General features: G+C 44.3%; 1 protein-coding gene across 6 annotated transcripts in view; it reads left to right on the forward strand.

Annotated features, from left to right (window-relative positions):
- Positions 1-23,546, forward strand: part of DISC1 (DISC1 scaffold protein) — a 403,406-nt gene that overhangs the window by 237,275 nt on the left and 142,585 nt on the right. The window lies entirely within an intron of this gene.

The following is a 23,546-nucleotide window of genomic DNA, read 5'->3' on the forward strand; positions in this document are numbered from 1 at the left end:
TCTTAGCCGTAGATGGAATTAAGCACCATAATGAGGGATATTTTATTTAAATCTGCATTAAAAAAATCTTCCATGACTTATTCACATGTCTGGTTAGCTATCACACTGTCATTCCATGTGATCGGAAATGAGAAAGATTTAGAGAAAGTAATTGTTTAACATGAACGGATGTACCTCTTTTGCTTCAGATGAGAATAGGCAGCACAGAAGAACTGGAGCTGATTTGTGGAAGGCTTCCCATAGCTAGACCCTGGAGGCTGTAAAAAGTGGTTTGGAACTGTGTTTAAAAAATAATAATAATAGAGGGAACAGTGAGGTACCCAGGAGGAGGAGAGAGCACCTGTTCCAGCCATGGGGGCATCCCCGTCAGATACATAGAGGCTCTTAATTAATTAGGCTGCTAGTAAACCCTCCTGAGTGTGCAGGACAGGAGGAATTCATTTTCAAGCTTTAAAAAAAAAGATGAGTCTTGGGCACACAGCCCTGTGGCCCATATGTTATTGTTGTGTTACCCGTCAGTCAGCAGTTTTCCTCTCCTGTTGTTGATAGATCTTCCCATACAGTTAGATTTGTTTAGAAAGAAAAGTTTCAAGTCCTTGCAAATGATTATAAACTGAAGAACTGGAAACCCTGGTTAGGAAACAGTTGGAGCGCTATGTATGGCTTAATGAAAGGACACTGCCTCTTTAATCCGCCAAGGGTGAATCGTCAGCTTGGTTAAGACTATCTTTAAAAGGTGAGCAGGGCGCTTCAAACCTGGCTATTGGCAAAGGAGAGAAAAAAGCTGCCACCTTCCCCTTAGCATTCCTCTGCTAATCTTCCATTTATATTGCAATGAATGTGCTTTGGCATTGAGTGCGTTTTAAAGCTCCTGCTTAGCTGGCTGGGGGACAAGAAAAAACAAAGCAAAATAAAACCTCAGAGGACACTCATGGCATTTTATGCCACCAGACGCATAAAAAAAATAAACAGTTATTTCTGCTTTTGAGAAGAAGCTACATGCATGTGGCTGGCATTCCAAGGTGGGCAAACGAGAGCCCTCAGTAGCACCTGCCCCAAACCCTCCACTCTCCCCTCTTTAGATCGGAAGAGATTCTGCTTTCCTATCTTGTCTCCAGTTTTTACTCTTAGTCCTTATTTTCTCTATTTCCCCTCTCCTTTTCCACTCTGTCCTTAACTCCTTTTTCCCTCGTTCATCGTCTCCTTTATTTTGTTTTTCATCTCTTTCTTTATTCCTTCTCAAGGGTGGTTTTGCTAGGCAATACTGAGTTCCAAGGCCATTGTCATGGAAGTTTCCAGTCCTGGGATGTGCTTAGACCAGCCTTTATGCATCCTCAAAACAGCTGGTAGCCTAATCAAACTTTTTTTTTTTTTTCTCTTTGTGAGAGAGGTGAAGAAGACGATAACATGAAATTAAATCTAGGGCCTTTAGAAAGAGTCAGTAAGCCAGGCGCAGTGGCTCGTGTCCATAATCCCAACACTTTGGGAGGCTGACCAGGGGGATCACTTGAGGCTAGGAGTTCAAGGCCAGGCTGGGCAACATAGCAAGACCCCATCTCTAAAATAAATAAATATATATATAATTAGCTGGGCATGGTGGTAAGCAACCATAGTCCTGGTCACTCAGGAGGCTAAGGCAGGCAGATTGCTCAAGCTCAGGAGTTTGAGGCTTCAGCAAGCTATCATTGTGCCACTGTACTCTAGCTTGTGTGACAGAGTAAGGCCCTGTGTCTAAAAAGGAAAAAAAAAGAGTTACCGGTTATACATTTTTGAGAGGAGCAATGGGGAAATGCAATCATGGGGTAATAATAATCAGGGCAAGAGCAGGGGTATGTACTGCCTCCCCACCCTGCTGCCCTGAATGCGAGGAAGAAGCCACGTTGCTGGACCCATAACGAGAAGCTTCAGAAGATTGATAGAGAGTGCTGATCTTGAAGACATTTAGTCTGGGACACAGACTACATATCAGCATATCAAACATATCAACTTGCTTGAATGAATGAGTGAATGAATGAATGAGTAAATGAATGAATGAGTTATTGAATGAATGAGTGAATGAATGAATTAGTGAATCAATGAGTGAATGAATGAATGATTGAATGAATTAATGAATGAATTAGTGAATGAATGAGTGAATGAATGAATGAGTGAATGAAAAGTAATGAAGGAAGCAGATGGTTGTGTTTGAGAGAAGAATATGCCTGAAAGGTATATGACCACAGGGGAGCCTCTCTTGTCTTCACAGATATTTAACTTAGGAACAGACTTGCTAGTTGTCTTGAGTGTGAAGTGCAAAAAGTAAAAATGGCCCTTAACAAACATATAAGTCAGGCCTGTGTTAGAGATGACAAGGATGAAGACCTTTATGATGATCCATTTCCACTTAATGAATAGCGTCTTAGTCCATTTTGTGTTGCTATAATGGAACAATTGTGGCTGGGGAATTTATAAAGAAAATAAGTTCATTTGGTGCATGGTTCTGTAGGCTGTACAAGAAGCATGACACTTGGCATCTGCATCTAGTGAGGGCCTCTCTCTCTTGCTTCCTCTCTGGCCATGTGATCTCTGGCCAGAGAGGAAGCAAGAAAGAGGAGGAGGTGCCAGGCATTTCTTAACAAGCTCTCTGAGGGAACTAATAGAGTGAGAATTCATTCACCCCTGAGGGAGAGTATTAATCTGTTCCAGAGTGATCTGCACCTATGCCTCAAACACTGCTCACTGGGGCTCCACCTTAAACATTGGGGGGCAAATGTGAACATTAGGTTTGGAGGGGCCAAGTATCTAAACCATAGCAGAGTCTCTTTGTGATGATCTTGAGATGAAATTGTTTGGGCCTTGGTTTCTGAGAGGGGTCTTGCCTTATTCAGCAGTCACATTTTTTCCTAGATAAAATTTGAACTATCCTTTAGACCTGGGGAGAGCCCATGTCTGAAAAGCAGAACACAGAGCTGAACTTTAAATAGGAAAAAGCTAGCTAAGGGACTACCTCTGGGGGCATTACTTGAGCCTGTAAGCAGTGGTTACAGGAGATCTGAGGGTACGGGGGGCCTAGAGACAGGTCAGTTCTTAGGGTGGGGCAGGATACAAGAAAGGGAGAGTGAGGAAGGCTCAGAAGACGAGGTTTGAACACTTGGCCACCATTTTGCCTGGGATCATCAGGAGAAGCTCCTGATAAGGGAACATCACTCCCAGGCAGGACACCAAGAGGCAAAGGCCAATATGCTCTATTTAGTAAGAAGGCGAGATAAGGGCCAGAGTGATAAGGGCATGGAGCCCCATGGGCATCCAATTAAATGGTCAGAGCAAAACTGATGGACCACTACAATTGAAAGTCCTTTCTTAGATGAGCTAGGCAAAAGGTTCTAATTAGAGATACCTGTCTTCCCCTCCTTTCCCTATAATGCATCCAACGATCTTAGGTGTAATAGATTCGCAACTTCTGATAAGTAGTTGGCCAACGTGTGCCAACTTCTGTGACCTGCATCTCTGAGGGGCCTGAGCTGTCTGTTGGTGTTATCCTGAGCTCCTGGTGGGAAGGCGGCTGGACCAGGGTGTGCTGCCCAGCTGTGGCTCCATCAGTTTCCATAAGGCTTCAACTTGATCAGTGCAGCATGAACTGTGGCATGTTAGGGGCCTGGGAGATTGACAGGCCCCTAGAAAGCCCTTAAAACATGGTCAAGAAGACATACAAGAATGTTAGACATATCATCACTATTGCCAGCCTATTAACCTATTACAAACTCTGTTTTTAGAGATTAGTCATTAGTGTTTCCTTCCAAAATTATTATGCTGTTGTCATTTCCTCCACAAACTGAGATATGCCTGGTGACATGACTTAATTTAAAAACTAATTTAGATTATATTTTAAAGAATAAATATTTTCTGCAAAGTTATCTGATTTTCGAACGATCATGACTTGAATTTTGCTCTAGTAGTGCACTTTCTGAGAATAAATGGGAATCTCAGTTTTGTACTAGGTATTCTCAGTTTCTGAGAATAAATGGGAATCTCAGTTTTGTAGTATGTACCCAGCATTTTTCTTCTTCCAGCTATTGGGGGTGCACTGTTGGGAATGTGGTGGGGGCTGGACCTGTGTGGAATGGGGCAGATGCTGTGTGCGGGTCTCTACTTCTCAAAGGAGCTTCAAAGCTGACGGCACTCATTGATGCGGCAAGCCCGGGGCCTTGTGATGTTGCCTTTCTTGTTGGTTGGTGCTGGAAAGTCTAGAGTCACAGACTCCTTTTGGACTAGGCTATAAAGGCCTATACACTTTGCAGAGCATTGCCTATTAGTTTCCATTCTCTCCTCAGAGTGTAGGCAGGTTTCGAGGGCAACACCTAATGTGGGAAGAGAGAATAGAAGGCTCTGGGTATTTCTAGAGGGAAGAGACCCATTCTAGGCAGAGGGAGAAGGATAGGGAAGTGGTTTGGGGGGGGGGGTGTCACAATTATCCTTACTTTAATTAATACATTTCTTTGGACGGCACCAACAGTGAACACAGCTACACCCTCTTCTGCCCATAGTGCTAAGAGCGTGTTCTCTTTGACTAGAATTGTGCCATTGATGGTGGAAGTGCAGTTGAATTCAAATGATCTGTGGCTGGTGGCTTTTATTCCTGAAGTTCAGGTATAGACAGCCCTCTTAGCGGGTTCTACCATAGTTAGCCAACCGTGTGTTAATCTCCACCTCTTTGTCTTCTGTCTTGAAGGAAGTCAGTCCACCCTAAATTGCGGCCTCTCATGTGCGCCTGTCTGTGGAGGGTGTGATTTTCCAGCAGCCTCTGGGTCTCTATAATGTTTGAATTTGCTTTCGGGGTACATGCGTGTGGTATGTGTGGTGTGTGGGGTCGGGGGTGGTGAGACCAGCTCCAAAATGTTTCCAGGGCTGCTCGGTGGCACCCTGGCCAGATCCTGCATGTGGCATTTCCCAACAACTCTTTCTGGTCTCTGTCTCACCTGTCGTAATTCAAAGGAGAGCCATGGACTGTGTGTGCTAGATTCACCTTCAGAGACTGCAGAGTCCCAGCTCTCTACCAGAGCGGACACCTGGACTTCATCTGGCTTTCTCTAGGGGACTCTGCACTGGGACAGTTCTGTGGGCAGCGGCAGGAAGCCCTTAGTTGGTGAACAGCGTGAAGACAGCCTGAGGCATGCGAGGTGCGGGGATGTGATTGTCTGGGCAGATCAATACCTCTATCTCAAAAACGAGAACTTTCACTTCAGTACTAGATCACTCAGTCCCTTCAACACTGGCTTTCTTTCATTCTTTGTTTTTTTTTAATCTCCCATCTTAGTAATGAAAAAAAATGTACATGTCATGTGGTTCTTTTGTAAGGTTATTTCTCTCCATTTGCTTGAAAACTTTCTTATTACTCCTAACTCCTTTTACTGATATAATGAAACCAAATGTCCTGAAAGTCCAACCCTGATCTAGTGATACCTGCCCTCTCTAGGTCCCTAAAAGACCCCACAGTCTGATGCTTCGGCTGCAGACAGAGTCGCAGAGATTCTTCAGCTTTAAAGTGTCTACATCATAGTTTGGAAAATGCCTTTCTAGGACTGAAGTTGTAGCTGTTTCCTAGACTTCTGTTTATTTTCCATTTCTTTACCCACTCCTGTTTGAAATTCTGCTGTTGTTTGCATACTGTTTGCCTTTGTGTCCTTCTTTCCATCTGTTCTTAAAAAAAAAAAAACCAACTGAGTTTTATTTTAAACCAATCCAGATGACAGGCACACAGTCTTCACAATGCTTTGGAAACCAGTTGAAGAAAATTCTCATTAAATTACTCATCCACTCAACTTGTTTTCCATACATGATCTATTGTTGGGGTGCCTGCCTGTTTTCAAGACAAGTGCATATTTCAGAGGCAGGTTCCTTTTACCCCAGATAAGCCATTATTTAAGAAATTGGCTTTGACACACACTTTCAGTTTTAATTTTTCCTTTTACATTCTGAAATAATCTCTGGTTGCATGTAGCTTCCCACTACCTCATATAAAGACGTATTCCAGGCATCCGTCAGGAGTTTGTCTATTCCACGAAGAAGACATTGCAGTGGAAGAAGATGGTGGGAGGCCTGAGGTCCTTTCTATGCAGCCCTGCAAGGGCCTTCACCTCCTGGGCCTAATCTCACAAGCACCGACTCTGCGCCCAGATTTCCGACAAGATCTTCTGTTGTAAAGTGGCCTCATTAAGAAGACCTTGGGAAGAACAAACCCATTATCTGATATTGAGTCACTTGTGAAAGATTTGGGAGTCTTTCCCATCAGTGCCCCAGTAAGAAGGCAGAAGAGGATCATGCAAGGCTACTCATCTCCGTTTCAAAGCCATGAAGAGGTCAACCATTTATAGTAGGGCTGCAGAACAGAAGCAAAGCGGACTTCAGCCTGATAGCAGTCAAAAGACTTGCGTTTCAGCCCCTTTCTATGATGTCCTTTGACTAGCGCCCCTTCGTATGTCCCTACCCTGCATTCCATAGCATTGGGTCTTATACAAGGGACCAATTAGTGATTTGAAAACCAAAGTGAATGGAGTACTTATAAAATCTGGTGGTGCACTCCCAAGAGGAAATGAGTTGGGAGGGTTTAGGAATTGTAAGGACAAGTTTACTGATGAGAAGGCAGGTTAGGAGTATCGTTAGGGAAAATTCAGATGACACATTTCCAGCTGTCAAGGAAAACGGGTTCAACCTCATAATGAGATCGTTCCTGCAGAGCCGAGGAACTGCAGAAGGCGTGGATCTTCACTGCCACGGGAGAGCCGAGGAACTGCCAAAGGCGTGGATCTTCACTGCCACGGGAGAGCCGAGGAACTGCAGAAGGTGTGGATCTTCACTGCCGTGGGAGACAGACTCTGAGAAGAGGAAGTTGTCGGAGGGGTTCTGTGTGGAAAATGTAGTTGGAATCCCCAAATTATGACTTCTATCATTGGAAGAGGGCATCTTAAATAATTTTTTTTTTTTTTTTGAGACAGAATCTTGCTCTGTTGCCCAGGCTGAAGGCTGAAGTGCAGTGGTGTGATCTCAGTTCACTGCAACCTCTGCCTCCCGGGTTCAAGCAATTCTCTTGCCTCAGCCTCCGAGTAGCTGGGACTACAGGCATGCACCACCATGCCCAGCTATTTTTTGTATTTTTGGTAGAGATGGAGTTTCACTGTGTTGGCCAGGCTTGTCTTGAACTCCTGACCTTAGGTGATCCGCCTGCCTGTCGGCCTCCCAAAGTGCTGGGATTACAGGTGTGAGCTACCGCATCTGGCCTTAAATAATCTTTTTTTTTTTTTTCTTTTTTTTTTGAGACAAAGTCTTGCTCTGTTGCCAGGCTGGAGTGCAGTGGCACGTTCTTGGCTCACTGCAACCTCTGCCTCCTGGGTTTAAGCGATTCTCCTGCCTCAGCCTCCCAAGTAGCTGGGACTACAGGCACACACCACCACGCCCAGCTATTTTTTTAAAGTTTTTTAGTGGAGACTTGATTTCGCCATGTTGTCCAGGATGGTCTCGATCTCTTGACCACCTGATCCGCCCACCTTGGCCTCCCAAAGTGCTGACATTATAGGCATGAGCCGCCGTGCCTAGCCAATAATCTTAAATAGTGGTATTCAAACACATGGCCTGGCCAAAGACTTCCTAACTCACTCTCGTTGATTTTTGTCCCTTCCATTAAAAAACACTTGTTTTCATAGTCCTCTGCTTCAAAACGATAAAACAATTTAACCCTGTATTAACCACTGGAATTATTAAAAATACCATAGCATTAAGTGAGATACCAATGAAGACATGAAAACAATCTCCATCAGAAACTAGAGTGCAGACATTATAAGCCCTCAGGATCCAGGCAAAGCATCATCTGGATGTGGCCATCGGGTTCTCTACCAACCTTATCCTGTCCTCTCACTTGTCTAACCCATGGATATCAACACTGATAGAAAACTCAATCTCTATCTTTGTAAATCTGCACTGTCTGTGGCAAGCTGAATTTTTATTAAGGTTGTGACAAACACTTATAGCTGTGATGTTTGGAGGAGATGATCCAGGATGCTATGGTCCAGGATGCTGTCAGTCATGGGGAGAGGAGAAGACTCTGCAGCTGAGCCTGTGGGGACATGAGCCACCAGCCCCCGGCCCTGGTGAGTGAAGGCCACTTGTCAGCTGAGTGTGGGGACATGGGCCACCAGCCCCCGGCCCTGGTGAGTGAAGACCACTTGTCAGCCAAGTGTCGGCCAGCTAGGGGCTCCTCGTCCTGCTGCCTGGGTGCTCTGGCAATGTCTGCTGCTGCAAGGATGGCCAGCTGCCTACCAAGGTTTGAAATCATGAGCAGTATTGACCACCCCTTGGGTACTTGGGCAATTCATTTCCCTGGCCTTGACCTCACTGTTTTCTCATCTGTAAATGAGAAAAAGAGCTGAGATGATCTATAAAATGCCCTCTAACACATCTGGTTTTATCATTATTTAAACATATTAGTTTGATGGAACTAAACTGTACTCCCTCTGAATTACCAAGTACAAGGCTCCATGGTCATTTTCACTCTCCTGTCTGGTGAGAGCAGGTGTGGCTTAGCTTTGCTCTTCTCCTTCCTTCCAACTTTCTCCTAAGGTCTACAATGGACAACTTAGATCATTCACAATTCCCCAGCACGATTTGGCTTGGGAAATGGGGCCACAAATAAAGAGAACAAAAGAGGGAAAAAGGATAAAGCAAACTATACCAAAAGGTATGTGAATGGCTAGGACACATGGGCTAACGGGACCATGGTGTAGCCCATTAACTCAGCTTCCTAGGAATGCTCTTGATCTGGTTTCTGTTTGGAAATAACTGATAAATATGGGCTGTAAAAGGCCTGAGAGCCCCAATATACAACAAGGACACTCTGAAAGACCCCCTCTGATATACTTGAGATGTGTGTCCCTGCCCAAATCTCATGTTGAAATGTAATCTTCAGTGTTGGAGGTGGGGACCTGGGGGGAAGTAATTGGATGATGAGGGTGGATCCTTCTTGAATAGTTTAGTACTATCCCCCCATTGTACTGTCCTTGTGATAGTGAGTTCTCATGAGATCTGGTCATTTAACAGTCTGTGGCACTGCCCCACTTGCTCTCTTGCTCCTGCTTTTGTCATGTGATGTGCCTGGCCTCTTGTTGTCTTCTGCCATGAATGTAAGCTTCCTGAGGCCTCCCCAGAAGCCGAGCAGATGCCAGCCTCATGCTTACTATAAAGCCTGCAGAACAATAAACCAATTAAATCTCTCTTTTAATACATTACCCAGCCTCATGTATTTCTTTATAGCAATGCAAGAATGGCTTAATACACCTTTCCATCTCATATGTCTTTTAACATCTTAGGTTCCTAACAATATGTAGCAACAGTGGCTTCAGCTTACAGAGCAAGCTTGCCTTTTGCAGAAATGGTGTAATTGTCACTGACACATGGTAGTTGCAGTCTGGGTTTTAAAGCTTTGTGTCTGAACACTCCAGTTGTTTTAGCATTCCTGAATCCTAGAATTCAGTGCTACAAATGAGTTTCAAGAGGGTTTCTGGTTTTCAGGGGCCATAGAAGGCTGTCTCTGAAGCCAAAACAGAGGTGGGCAGGCTACAGCTGGGGTAATCATTATGGATTCTTTGCTACTGCTGCCTCAGTCGACAGGTGTGTGGACTTACTTTGTCTCTCCCACCTTTCTTTGTTTGCCTTCCACCCTCATTGTTAATGGTAAAGCGAAGGCTTAGGAGAATGGGCAGGGTGGGTACAGGGTGCCCACTGCTAAATGGTTCCTCCTGGGTGGAGATAGGCCTGATGGGAGCCACAGAACAGTACTGATATCATAGCCATCCAAAGGGCCACTCTGGAGGGAGAGCAGACTGGGGTTACATGATCAATGGGTCAAGTCAGCAGTCACAAGGAAATCCCCCCAACAAGTTAAGAACTAAAAATTAGAAGGGGAAGATTTAGTTTAATATGAGGACCCATTTCTTATCAAGAGCTTTGTGACACCTACCATTCTCAGGGGTGGCTCACATGAGGCCACCTTCATACTGCAGAGTCCAACCTTGTACAGCCAGGAAAATTTACCGGATGTCCACAGACATCTTTGTCATATATTCCTGACCTAGGTTATTGACAAGCACTGTTACAGTTTTGAGCACTGAGAGAAAAAGGTCATGTTGTACTAGTGAATCAACATAAGTGTAATGGCTAAATTCAATGTACAATGGGACTTACCTCCTTTACTGTTTAAAGAAAAGTCAAGATACATGCATCCAGAATTTTGTATTTTTATCTCTCTTGTTGGCAGAGGGAAAAAATAAGTATTGATATAATTCCACCAAGTGAAGGTTAAGGTACTCAAACTAGGCTGCTTGCATTCAAGTCCTATTTCTGGTTCTTACTAACCAACTTTCAACTCGATGCTTGAGTACTGTGAGTTTCTGGTTCCTCTTCCCATGGTGTTCAATGGATGATAGGTATCAACGTTATTTTAGATACGCTGTATGCGGTTGTATGGTACAGCTGCCCACTATCAGCCTATTGGTGGAACATGTATGTTCAGATCAGTTTTTTTCCTCCATGTAACTTTGCATGGTTGTGCTTACATTTAAAACAAAAAACACAACTGAAGTATAGGAATAAATGACTGATGTGCATGGAATCAGCTTATTTCGACTGAACAGATGAAAATCAAAAATGACTTAATAGCTAAATTCAAAGGTATGAAAAGAGTGTATGGTAAATGGAAATTGAGTGGTAAGTATCTCAATTCATATTCACTGAGGGCAAGATGAAGATAAATGAACTCAAATTACAGCAGAAAGGAATTAGACATTAAGAATCAAACTTCATAACTTCAGAAAGTAGTCTTTTGAGATGTCTGATGCAAAGAAATGGCACTGATATCTTACAACAGCTCATTCTTTTATTAATATTTATTAGGCATGTTCTATCAGGCAGGTGCTGGGCTTGGTGCCGCAGATACAATGATGAACAAGACAGATAGGCACTCTGACTGCATGGCCCATAGTCTAGTTGGAGAGGAAAACTTAAAGACACAGACAGGTAATTATAAATTGTGACAAGTGACGTGAAGGAAGGTACAGGAGTGTGAAATGGGGCACCTGACCAGGCTAGGGTCAGGGCACAGAGAGGCCGTCCTGAGGAAGTGACAAGTTCAGATCTGAGGGACAGATGGGGAGAAAAGAGCACCAGACCATCTGAACAAACAACCTGTGCAAAGACCACAAGGCCACAGGGGGTTGCTGGCTTCAAGGGATGGAGAAAAGACCAATGAGGTCATCAGAGATGGGCAACTGAGAGGGGTAGCCCTGGGTTCAAGACATAGGCAGGCACCAGACCAAGCAGGTTCTTGAAGCAAATGAAGGACTTTCATCTTTATATAAAGGGCAATGGAAAGTTGTCAATGTCACTGTCATTTTTTTAAATGCCTTTTTTACTGGAGTGTAATATACATGCAAGAAACCACCCATAGGGGTGAGCTAGGTGAATTTCATTGTGAACACATCATGCAACCATATCAACAAGCAGAACATTATTAACCCCCCAAAAGTCACCCATAGCCCTTCTTTTTTTCTTCTTCTTTTTTTTTTTTTTTTTTTTTTTGAGACGGAGTCTCTCTCTGCCACCCAGGCTAGAGTACAGTGGCCGGATCTCAGCTCACTGCAAGCTCCGCCTCCTGGGTTTACGCCATTCTCCTGCCTTAGCCTCCCAAGTAGCTGGGACTACAGGCACCCGCCACATCGCCTGGCTAGTTTTTTGTATTTTTAGTAGAGACGGGGTTTCACCATGTTAGCCAGGATGGTCTCGATCTCCTGACCTCGTGATCCACCTGTCTCGGCCTCCCAAAGTGCTGGGATTACAGGCTTGAGCCACCGCGCCCGCCCTACCCATAGCCCTTCTAAGTCCCCGGCATGTTCCAAAGGCAACCCTACCCTGACTGGTAACAACACTACGTTAATTTTGACCATTTAGAAACTTTATATGAAGGGAGTCATATCATATGTATTCTCTGTGCCTGTATTCTCTGTGCCTGGCTTCTTTCACTCAACAACGTGAGAGTCATCCAGATTGCTACTTATAGCCATAGATTACCGTGTGAATAGAACATGATTTAATGATCAGTTTTGCTGTTGTGGACATTTGGGTAGTGTTTGGCTGTTTGGAATAGTACTACAGGTGGAGTATCCCTTATCTGAAATGCTTGGGATCAGGAGTGTTTCTGATTTTTTTTCCGATTTTGAAATATTTATATGATACTTACTGGTTCAGCATTCTTAATCTGAAAATCTGAAACCTGAAATGCTCCAATTAGCATTTCCTTTGAGTGTCATGTCAGTGTTCAAAAAGTTTCAAATTTTGGAACATTTCAGATTTTGAGATTAGGGATGCTCAGACTGTACTATGAGCTACTTGGTGATTCTATTTCACCTGCTTTTGGGTGTTTTTCTAAGAGTGGAATTTCTGGGACTTAAAGTATACACATATTCAGCACTAATGGATCCTGCCAAGCAGTTTTCCAAAGTGGCCATTTCAATTTGCACTCCCACCAGCAATGCATGAGAGCTCTCTTGGAAGGTTTGCTGTAGCCAGTGTTGTGATCAGATCTGTGCTTTCCAAAGACCATGTGGCCTCCTGTGAGGAGAATGGGCTAAAGAGGCAGGAGTGCCTGGAAGGACCTCTGGGGGCTGTGACGGTAGGTCAGGCAAGCAGTAGACAGGGAAAGGCCAGGATGGAAAGAAGTACATGGACCCAGGAGAGATGGGTGGGGAAATGGCTGATGGGCCCAGGGAATGTTTTGGGTGGGGGGCATGGTGGGCAGGAGAGGGGAGAGATGACAAAAATGACCCTGTTCAAGACATAGGCAGGAAACAGATGGGTGGTCTATGATTGGTTAGATGATAGTGTTTGAACTCTGGCGATGGGTCAGAGATGGGGAGGTGTGGATCATAATTCTAGTGCATTAAGAGTACATAATTTGAGGTGCATTAGTGATGTCCAAGTGGGAATCAAGGAAGCAATTAGATACGTAGGTCTGGACTCAGAGTGAAGTCCCAATGGACATTCAAACTGGAGAGTCATTGTAGCAACATGGGTGAGTACAATGGTTTGAATGTTTGTGCCTTCCAAAACTCATGTTGAAATTTAATCCCCAATGTGTCAGTATTGAGAGGTAGGGCCTTTAAGAGGTGGTTGGATCATGAGTGCTTTGCTTTTATGAGTGGATTAATCTATTCATGGATTAATGGGTTAATGGGTTATCATGTAAGTGGGACTGGTGGCTTTATAATAAAAGGAAGAGAGACCTGAATATAGTACATTAGCATGCTTGGCCCTCTCACCATATGCTACCATGAGACTCTACAGTGTCACCAACAGCAAGAAGGCTCTCACCAGATGCCGCCCCTCGACCTTCGACTTTTCAACCTCTGTAACTGTAGGAAATAAATTCCTTTTCTTTATAAATTACTCAGTTTCAGATATTCTGTTATAGCAATAAAAACCAGACTAAGGCAGTGAGGAAATGTCACCTGGGTTGAGAGTAGTGAGAAGAATGTCTCATTTTATTATTTCTTAGTTTGAGAGCAGTTATTCAAATTAAAGTTTGGATACTTAAAAATTTTTGCTCTTGATTTTATTTCAAGTTAAAACTTCTTAGGCATGTGTTTATTTGTAGGGCAGAGATGGTAACACTGTTATAGGACCGACAGGTTTGTATGCCCACTGCACAATAATGGACCCATTACATGGAGACAGCAGGATTTGCAGCAGAAAAAGAGTTAAAGGTCAGTGGGCACTGAGTAGAGAGGGGAGGAGACCCTCCAATCCATCTTCCCAAGTTGTTCTGGGCTGAAGTTTTTAAGGGGATCATGGAGAGCAAGGCAAGGTGGGGGGGGTGAAATCATCGGGATGTGGAAACTGTATTCTTGGGTAGGTCAGCTCCTAAGGGGTCCCTCAGACCAGCTGAGTCAGCCGTTTCCTCAGAATGCAGGACCTGAAGGAATATCTCAAAGGAAAAATGTAACGTTTCATGATGTTCAAGGTGTTATCAATAGAGCAGTTAAGGGAAACTGTGATCTAGGGTCTATGTGATTCCAAGACAGTAGGCAGCAAACAACTCTGAGGAAGGGGTTAGAGCACAGGCTGGCCTCATGATTAATGCTGAGTGTGCTGCAAGCTGGATTTATTTTCCTTTCTCCCCTCTCTTTCTTCCCTGACAAATTTTATTTAAAAAAAGTTTATAGGGATGGTTTCAACACGATGCTGTGGGCAAGAGAAGAGAGATTCCCTGGTCTCTGCTGCAGAGCATCACAGTGGCCAAGAATGGACTTTCCCTGGCAACAGGGCCTCTGCATTGGTGTGCTCGAGCTGCCATAACCAAAGACCACAAACCGAGTGGCTTAAAGAACAGACATGCATTGTCTCACTGTCGTGGAGGTTAGAAGTCTGAGACCAGGCATTGGCAAGATTGCAGAGCTCTAGGGAAGGATCTGTGACAGGCATCTCTCCTTGGCTTGTAGGTGGCCGTCTTCTCCCTCTGTCTCTTCTCATGGTCTTCCCTCTATGTCTGTATTAGTGTCCAAATTTCTCCTTTTTATTAGGACCCCCATCATATTGGATTAGGGCCCAATCTAATGATCCCATTTGAACTCTGATTACCTCTGTAAAGACCTATCCCCACATAAGTTCCATTCTGAGGTCCTGGGGGGTTAAGGGCTGCAACAGACCTTTTATGGAGGGGGGACACAATTCAGCCCGTCCCCTCTCCCAGCCAGGGTCCTGCTTCAGGACCAGCACTTCCCCTTCCTTCACCATGCACTGGGGCAGGTGACTCTAACTAGTGTCCATTTTGTGTCTATTCTGGCAACCATGCAGATCAGTCAAAGTTTCCAGAGCCAGTGAAAATGCTCTTATCACACGAGGCTTCTGAACACCCATAAAATTTGGAGCAAGAACATGACAATAATCATCACTCTCATTCACTGTGTGCCACGTCCTTGCAGGTTCACATCTAGCCCTTACAACGGCCTGCGCAGGTCTGATTTGCCACCCTGCTTGGTTGATGAGCATCTGAGACTCAGGAGCATAAAGGAACTTGCTTGAGGTCACATGCTTGGTTGGTAGAGACTCAGGGTCTGCGCCCAGGCTTGCCAGCCCATCTCCACTCCTCCCTGCTGTGAGTCCAGGGCACAGCAGCCACAGGAGGACTTGGCTCTTCTCTCAGGCTTTGCGGGCACAGTTTAGCTAGACAGTAAATATGGGCATAGCGATGTTTAACGGCGAACTTTTGGGTGAATGCGCTATTCTTGCCATCTCAGGCTGATTTATTTGCAGCACTGGCACTCAGGGTCCCTACAGCAAGGGAAGAGATAATCTCTAAATGTTTCCTGGAGCCACGAGAAATGGCCAGGTAAAGACGCATCCTTCTTTCAGCTGGAATGCGGCGATGTTTCCTGTCATCTCAAATGAGGTGATCTCCAGAATCCCCTCAATCCTGTCTCATTCATTCAGGCACAAAAAAGAGAGAAACATAGTCAACAGGAATTAGATTTGGAAATCTTTCAGAGAAAATACGCTTGATTTTTTTTCCCCACACCTCAGCAGTTTATTTCACACTGCGCTTATTGGTCTCTTTGTCTCACTTCTGCTTACATAAATCCTCCGGGTGTCATTTGAATCAACAAAATGTATTAGATACAAAACATAATGTGTATCATGTGGCATCATGCTACCCGTACCTGCACGTTGTAATTTGTACCTTATTTGCTGTCTATGCAATGAATAGGTTTTTAAGGTTTTAGGTGAGAAAGGTTTAATCACTCTCCCTAGTCAGGTTTGCAGCACAGAGTCAAATGAATGGCCTGCATTTGGACCTGCCCTTGGAAGTCAGGCTGCGATTAGCCAGGGCAAAAGGTTCCTTATCTAGGTGTGAACGTGGAATGGCCTGAAATGTGTGGACAGTCTTATGTGTTCATCACTGTGCGTAATGATGGGCCTATAGGGATGTCTGTGACACACAGGATACAGGGCTGGGCACCTGGTTGTTGGTATCAGATATGTAGGAGAAGAAGGAATGGGTGGGAGTTGGAGAGAGCACAAGCACAGGCATAAGACAGTTCTTCTCCCAAGAGACTCATGCATCGCTCAGTGCTGTAGACACATGGGAGCAGTCATAGCACGGAGCCACAGATGCTACGAGACAGGCGTCCACTGCTGATGTGGGCAGGAAGAGATGTATAAACGAAGGGCAACAGATACGGTTGTTGAGATTAGTAAGAGGAATCAAGAAATGCTCCCAAGAGAAAAATGATACTTAATCTGGGTCTTGAATAACCATTCATTCATTCATTCATTCATTCTCTCTATAATATTAATTGGATTTCTGCTAATATGTACCTAGAAATGTTCTAGGTGTATGAAATTCAGTAATGAACAAAAAAACCCAACCCTTCCCCCACCAACCCCTTGCCTTCAGGAGCTCACATTCCCGTAGGTAAGTGGTAGTGATGTGGAGAGGGGCTGGCCTGGTGAAAGGAATGGTGCCAGCTGTTGCACAGGGGCTTGTGATGAGGTTGGTGTGAGTGGGTGGCCATGTGGGGCAGGTCAGAGGGGAGGCATCGAGTCGCCAGGTGCTGGGTCCCATATGAGGAGTCTGTGTGCCAAGCCAAAGAGCTTTCTCCTGAAGGCCTCAAGGGGCCACTATTGGTCTCAGCAAGGTGGGAGGTCATATTGTCAGACTTGCGCTGGGCAGCTGGGTGCAGGTTAGAGGCAGGTGAGGCCACAGGCAGGGAGCCCAGGGCCTGGCGAGAGCTGGCGAGAGAAATTCAGGGTAAGGATGAAGATTTCAGGATGAGTCTCACTTGCTGGCTTCTCTGACTACATGGGGACGGTGCCGTCGACGGAGGGTAGGATAGAGGAAAAGGATCAGGTGCAGGAGAAACATGATGCGTTCAGGGTTAGCCACCTTGCTTGTGAATTCCAGAATTCTGCCAGCCTCACCTGAGAGCCCATCAGAAGGAAGAGGGGCTTCTTACTGTGGAGGAAGCGTCGGAATGCCAATGAAAGATGGCCAGCTAAATAAATGACATGTGTGGTGGTCTGACATGTCAAATCATGAGAGTCCCTTGCCCAGGGTGGGTGGCAGGGGAATGGCAGTTCACATTCAAGATCTAAGTTTTGAGAGATGAGAATCATCTCCTTTGGGGTGGAGCAGCTGCGTTCCACATACAGTACCCGGCCACTCAGTGCGGGGTGATGGTGCACTTCCCGGGGACTGACGGTCCTGCTCTGCAGAACCAACCTCCGAGTGTGAGAGAACCCAGCTCTTTTTTGGACAATTTTGCATCTGACTCACTGTTGGTGTTTGAAAACATTTGTTATGCCAATATAACAAATACGATAACAGGAAAATCAGAAAATGCATGTGTACTCAATGTTTAGCTCCCACTTATAAGCGAGAACATGCAGTATTTGGTTTTCTGTTACTGCATTCATTTGCTTAGGATAATGGCTTCCAGCTCAATCCATGTTGCTAGAAAGGAAATGATTTCATTCTTTTTGTGTGTGTGTGGCTGTGTAGTATACCATGGTGTATTTGTACCACATTTTCTTTATCCAGTCTGCCCATTGATGGGCATTTAGGTTGATTTCATGTCTTTGTTATTGTGAATAGTGCTGCAATGAACATACACGCGCATGTGTCTTTATGATAGAACAATTTATCTTCCTTCGGGTGTGTAAGAACAATAGACACTGGGGCCTACTTGAGATTGGAGGGTGGGAGGAGGGTGAGGATTGAAAAACCACCCATTGGGCACTATTCTTGTTACCTGGGTGACGAAATGACCTGTACACCAAACCTTCATGACATGACATTTACCCATATAACAAATTCCTACATGGACCTCCGAACCTAAGATAAAAGTTGGAAAAAAAAAGAAAGAAAGAAAACCAGAATATGATCTGGGTTCTGTCTGTATGTGATCTGGTGCACAGGAGGAATTAACCTGGGATGGGGGAAAGAATGCATTTAGTGCAGGAATATATGAGGAGAGGCTTTCCTTTGTCCCCTCCTCTCTTCTGTCTCCCCCAGGACTCTTTGGCCTTCCGTGGTCCACCTGATCCATGGCCAACTGGCTTTAGAAGTTGTTATTAATAGTTCACCATGCTCATTTTCATGAAACAGAGGGAAAGGCAGCCTCTTCAGCTGATGTCTAGTTAGCAAACCAGCAGTTTGACACCAGCTGGTCATAACAGGCATTTTTAATAAAACTTACATCCGAGTTAAAATAAAAATGCTGCCTCAGAGATTTTGTTCTGAAACATATGAAAAAATGACAGGTGGAATCTCTCATGCAAAACTTCTGCTAGGGCTAAAGGAAAATATCTGATAAGGTTGTTTGCCCATGGGGGAAGGATTAATTGGATTTTCTGTCTTGCCCCTAGTGTCCAACCCTCTGTTATTATGACAGGACCACAGAAGTTTTGAACGCTGAATCATAGTTTATAGTTTTAGCATTTTTGAGCTATGGAGATAAGAGAGAGGGAAGGAGTGTGGTAGCGGAGTGAGTTCCCACAATACTCCTGTGATCACTATTGTCTGCCTGAAAATGTGAAGCCGGATATTCAAGCCCGACGTAGATTCAAAGCAACCTAGCCGGGCAATGAAAGCCTCAGCTGAAGATCACAGGGTTAAATCCAGGCTCTCCTCCTTCAAGTACCTTCTCATGCTACTGTATTTATGTGGGTAGTCTGGGATTAGGTCTGCAGTTTGTTTCACTGTTTTCTGAATCTCTTCTGAACCAGTCTGTGTGTCATTCCTTTGGATATGCATTTTATGAATGAGACTCTGAGGAATTTTCTTTGTAATAGTGTCTGTGGTGGCAGTGGGAAAAGGGGAGGAGGTTGAGAAAGTGGTGGTAGCAAGAGGAAGAACTGTAGGGAGCTTGAGCTAAAAGCAGGAGCTAAGACTGCAAGATCAAATGATTCCTACTCACTTGTCCTATTCTCTGTCTTTGTTTCCTGTGGCCATTACAGAACACCATAGATTTGGTAATTTATAAAGAGCAGAAACATATTTCCTCGTCATTTTGGAGACCGGGAAGTTCAAGATCAAGGGCCGGCTCAACAGAGGGCCTCTTGCTGCATCATGCCATGGCAGAAGGTGGAAAGGCAGAGAGGGCAAGATAAAGCAAGCAAGGGGGAGCCAAACTTGTCCTTTTCTAATGAATCCCCTCCCACAGTAACGGCATTAATTCATTCTAGAGTGTGGTGCCCCCATGACCCAAACACCTCCCATTAGGCCCCACCTCCTAACACTGCCACATTGGGATCAGATTTCCAACACATTAACTTTGGGAACACATTGAAACCATAGCACTCCCTTATAGCAATGAATAATAACGTCATAGAGATTTTACTTATTAAATAATATTGACATGGCTTCCTCTTTTTGGTTTGCTAGTGGTAAATCTTCAGAACTCTTGGGTAGTTTCTGTGGATATAAAGTCCCAGGTGAGGTTAGTTGTTAAGGAAAGAATTTCCATGAAAGAAAAACATATCTGGGTTTTGAATAAGGAAAGACATACATTGTGGGCAACTGAAATGCCATTTTTTCACTCCTCCTTCCCCCAGGCTCTAAATACCATCGCTGAATTGAATCCGTCCAGTTTGCACATGTATCTGCAGACATGTGTCTTTTGGAATACAAACAGTATGTGCTTCTCCTTAAGGTTTTGTTACTTTGTCCCTTGGTGGTAAGTTTTACAAAATGATTTGAAATACTCAGTGCTCAACTCCAAAAGCCAGTAAAACAGGATGAAGACATTGAGTATGATTTGGAAATAAGCAAAACAGAGCAGACCTGACTACTTTTTTTTTTTTTTTTTTGAGATGGAGTCTCACTCTGTCACCTAGGCTGCAGTGCAGGGGCACCATCTCAGCTCACTGCAAGCTCTACCTCCCGAGTTCAAGCGATTCTCCGGCCTCAGCCTCCCGAGTAGCTGGGACTGTAGGTGTGCACCGCCATGCCCAGCTAATTTTTGTATTTTTAGTAGATACAGAATTTCACCATGTTGTCCAGGATGGTCTCGATCTCTTGACCTCGTGGTCTACCCACCTCAGCCTCCCAAATGTTGGGATTATAGGCATGAGCCACTGTGCCTGGCCCAGATCTGACTACTTGCTAATATAATTTTATTTTAAGTGCAAGTTATTATTCTGCTTTCTCCAATATCAGACAGCTGGTTCCTTCTTGAAGCAACTCTTAAAGACAGATGGACTAGCCATGTCTTCAAAGTGTTGGCTTCTTCTGTGGCTCCCATTTTCCCGTTTATCCTAGTGCCTTGACTTCTTCACTTGCCAACCTCCGTTCTCCCTGGCATCAAGGAATTATATAGCGTTGACTTGTTCTTTTCCATTTGAAGGTGGAAGGATGAACATAAGGTGCCAGACTGGGCTGTTTTATTCATAGACAGATGGATTTGCTCCATTCACGTAAAGAGTTTCTTTTGTAGAATATCTGAATCCTGGTACATACTTTAGATGGATATATAATCCCTATCCCCACACTTTTCTCCCAAACTTGTGAGTTATACCATTAAGTCTACAGGACTGGGCAATTACAACCTGGACATTAGTCCAGTTTTCTGTATTCTACTACAAAAACTTGTTTCTGTTGTTTAAAACATGGGATTATTTGTAAGTTATCACTCCAGAAATGAACATATCTGAATTTGCTGAGGATTTAAACTAATTACCCAACATCAAATTGGTTCAAGGAAGTGGGGAAAATAAAGCAGGGATTGACAACTACTATTTGCTTCATTCCAATTTTAGGCTCTTTAACTTTAAAGGTAAATTATTCCTTGTTTGATTCTTGGAGTATTTATTTTGTGAATAAGTGAATTACAATAACAAAACACTATACAGTTGTGAAAGTGAGTGAGCTACAGCTACACACACCAATATGGATAAATCTCTTATAATCTCATCATGTCAGTGAGCAAAGCAAGTTCCAGAAGAATGCCCACAGTATGAGACCAATTATTTGGTTTGAAAATATGCAAAGCAGCATTCCATATGTCTTAAGGACACATATATATGAAGGGAAAGGATAAATCCAGGATGGGAGTGATAAACCCCTAAAAATAGTTACTTCTGGGGGAAGCAGTGTGGCAGAATGCAATCTGGGAAGGGTACTGAGGGAGTCCTTACACGTTAGTGGACAGGGATGGATTTATGAGTCAAGAAGGGCAGCTACACGGCATCTGGAAGGCGTGCTGGCCCAGCGCTCTCAGGCAGAGGCTGTTTGCATGATCAGCAGATAGGAAGGTACCATGGATGGGGGTGGTCTAAATACCAGAGCAGGCAAGCCAAGAGAGCAAGGGGAGGGAGACAAGAGGTGCTAGGAAAACCCTGTCTCATGGGAAGATGATGATCCCCAAGAAGGCTTAGAAGAGTGTCCACCCCAGGCCAGGTGCAGTGGCTCACACCTGTAATCCCAGCACTTTGGGAGGCCAAGGCGGGCAGATCATGAGGTCAGGAGATCGAGACCATCCGACTAATACGGTGAAACCCTGTCTGTACTAAAAATACAAAAACAAAATTAGCCAGGAGTGGTGGCAGGCGCCTGTAGTCCCAGCTACTTGGGAGGCTGAGGTGGGAGAATGGCATGAAGCCAGGAGGCGGATCTTGCAGTGAGCCGAGATGGTGCCACTGCACTCCAGCCTGGGCGACAGAGCGAGACTCTGTCTCAAAAAAAAAAAAAAAAGAGTGCCCATCCCAGTGCCCCCATCCACGGGGCCGCTGCTGCTGAGCACCTATGCCCTTGGGTGACCCACCCTCTTGCTCAGGGACCCAGAGGATGTTTCTTTCTTCTTCGTGGGCATTTTCCCTTGAGTTTTGGTTTAAAAGATAGAATTCCAGGTGAAGCCAGCTTGCTGCAGTCCTGTAGCCCCACATCTCCATATGCGATCCTTTGAGGGAGGCTGAGCAGCCCTGCATCTCGAATGGGAGAAATGTTTCCACCTTGGCTCCTGGGGGCACTGAGGCCATTTTCCTGGTGTTCTGAGCACTCTTCCTGCAGAAGAAGACACTCTCAGATGGTAGATTTTGTGGATTTCAGTAAGTAGAGGCCTCCAGGAGTCTCTAGCTGGAAAGCAGCTGAACTGACAGCAAGAACTGAGAGTTCCGTTTCTGCCTCTAGATGGCTGTTTGCCTATTCCAGCCTCAGTGTCCCCATATGCAGGTGGAATGATATGGGCATATGAGCAGAACAAGCCACCTTTGAGATGGGGTGCACGCCACCCAGACTGAGACTGAAGCCTGGGCAAGACTTAGAGTATTTGTGGCTGTAGAGAAACATCAAACTGAGAGGAACATCGAGTGATAGGAAAACTGAAGCCAGAGAAGAAACTATTTGATATGTAGAGTATCATTTTCCAATCATTGCTAGTGTGATAAACAGCAAACGTCACTGCTTATTGAAAGCGACCGGATAGTATGTTTGGTGATTGAATTACAAGTTTTCCTTTTAGATAAGGAGAGATTTAATCTGTTTCTGGACTCTTTAGGGCACCCTTCCCAGTTTTACAGTTGAGGGACTGGAGACCCTGAGAGGTGAAGGGGCCTGGCTGCACTCGCAGAGGAACTGATCGCACTGGATCTCAGATGCTGACTTTCTGACACTCAGTCTAGAGCTCTTCTTACCACACGCTTCAGTCTACACAGTTCTCTGCCTCTTTTTTTTTTTTTTCATCTTCTCATCTACTGCCCTTATTCTCTCTCTCTCTCTCTCTCTAGAACATGTAGGGGATGTCAAAGAAGACACTATGTGAGCTGAAGTTGATGACTTCAATTGTGACAAATATCAGGAGCTCCTTTCAAACATTACCTTCACAAAGCTTTTTAGAAAAGCAATGTTGTTGTCACATGTAGTTATAATTCAGGTTGTGCTCAAAAGACTTAAATTGGTTAATACCAAAAGGAGGTGTGGTTTGTTCTGTATTTGTTGTTCTAGTTCTTGGGTTTGGGGACTGCTGTTATGAGAAATTGTTTCTCCTAGACTCCAGAATGTGCTTAGAGAGTGTTTTTCCTCTTTGAATTGCTAAAAATGTTATTTCCTTTCTCATGGATTTTTTCAAGGTGTGCAATAAGTTCTGTAGTTGCTACTCTGCTGCACAGAGCTTTGATATAAACTCTGCATGTTTTCACTCTGTATGTGTGAGTAATCTGTGCCTTCTATGGCTCTGATTGTGGGTAAGCAAAAAACAGTGACTGCTGAAATATAGGGATGCAAATTTCTTTTTCAGTAAAGATCCTATGAAATCATATACTGAGCACACATAAAATATGGAATTGTCTGTGCAGCATTGATCAAGCACAAATCCACTTTTGTAAAGCAAAAATAAAGGTCAAAGAGAAAAGGCACATCACTGTGGCTTTTAAAATTTTTTGAATAATCTTAAGTACTTGAAATTCCTTAAAAATGACACTATATATGATTTAACTTATATGAGATAGCTAGAATGGTCAAATATATAGAAACAAAA

Source organism: Theropithecus gelada, chromosome 1 (assembly GCF_003255815.1).
Source record: "Theropithecus gelada isolate Dixy chromosome 1, Tgel_1.0, whole genome shotgun sequence".
Lineage (NCBI taxonomy): Eukaryota > Metazoa > Chordata > Mammalia > Primates > Cercopithecidae > Theropithecus > Theropithecus gelada.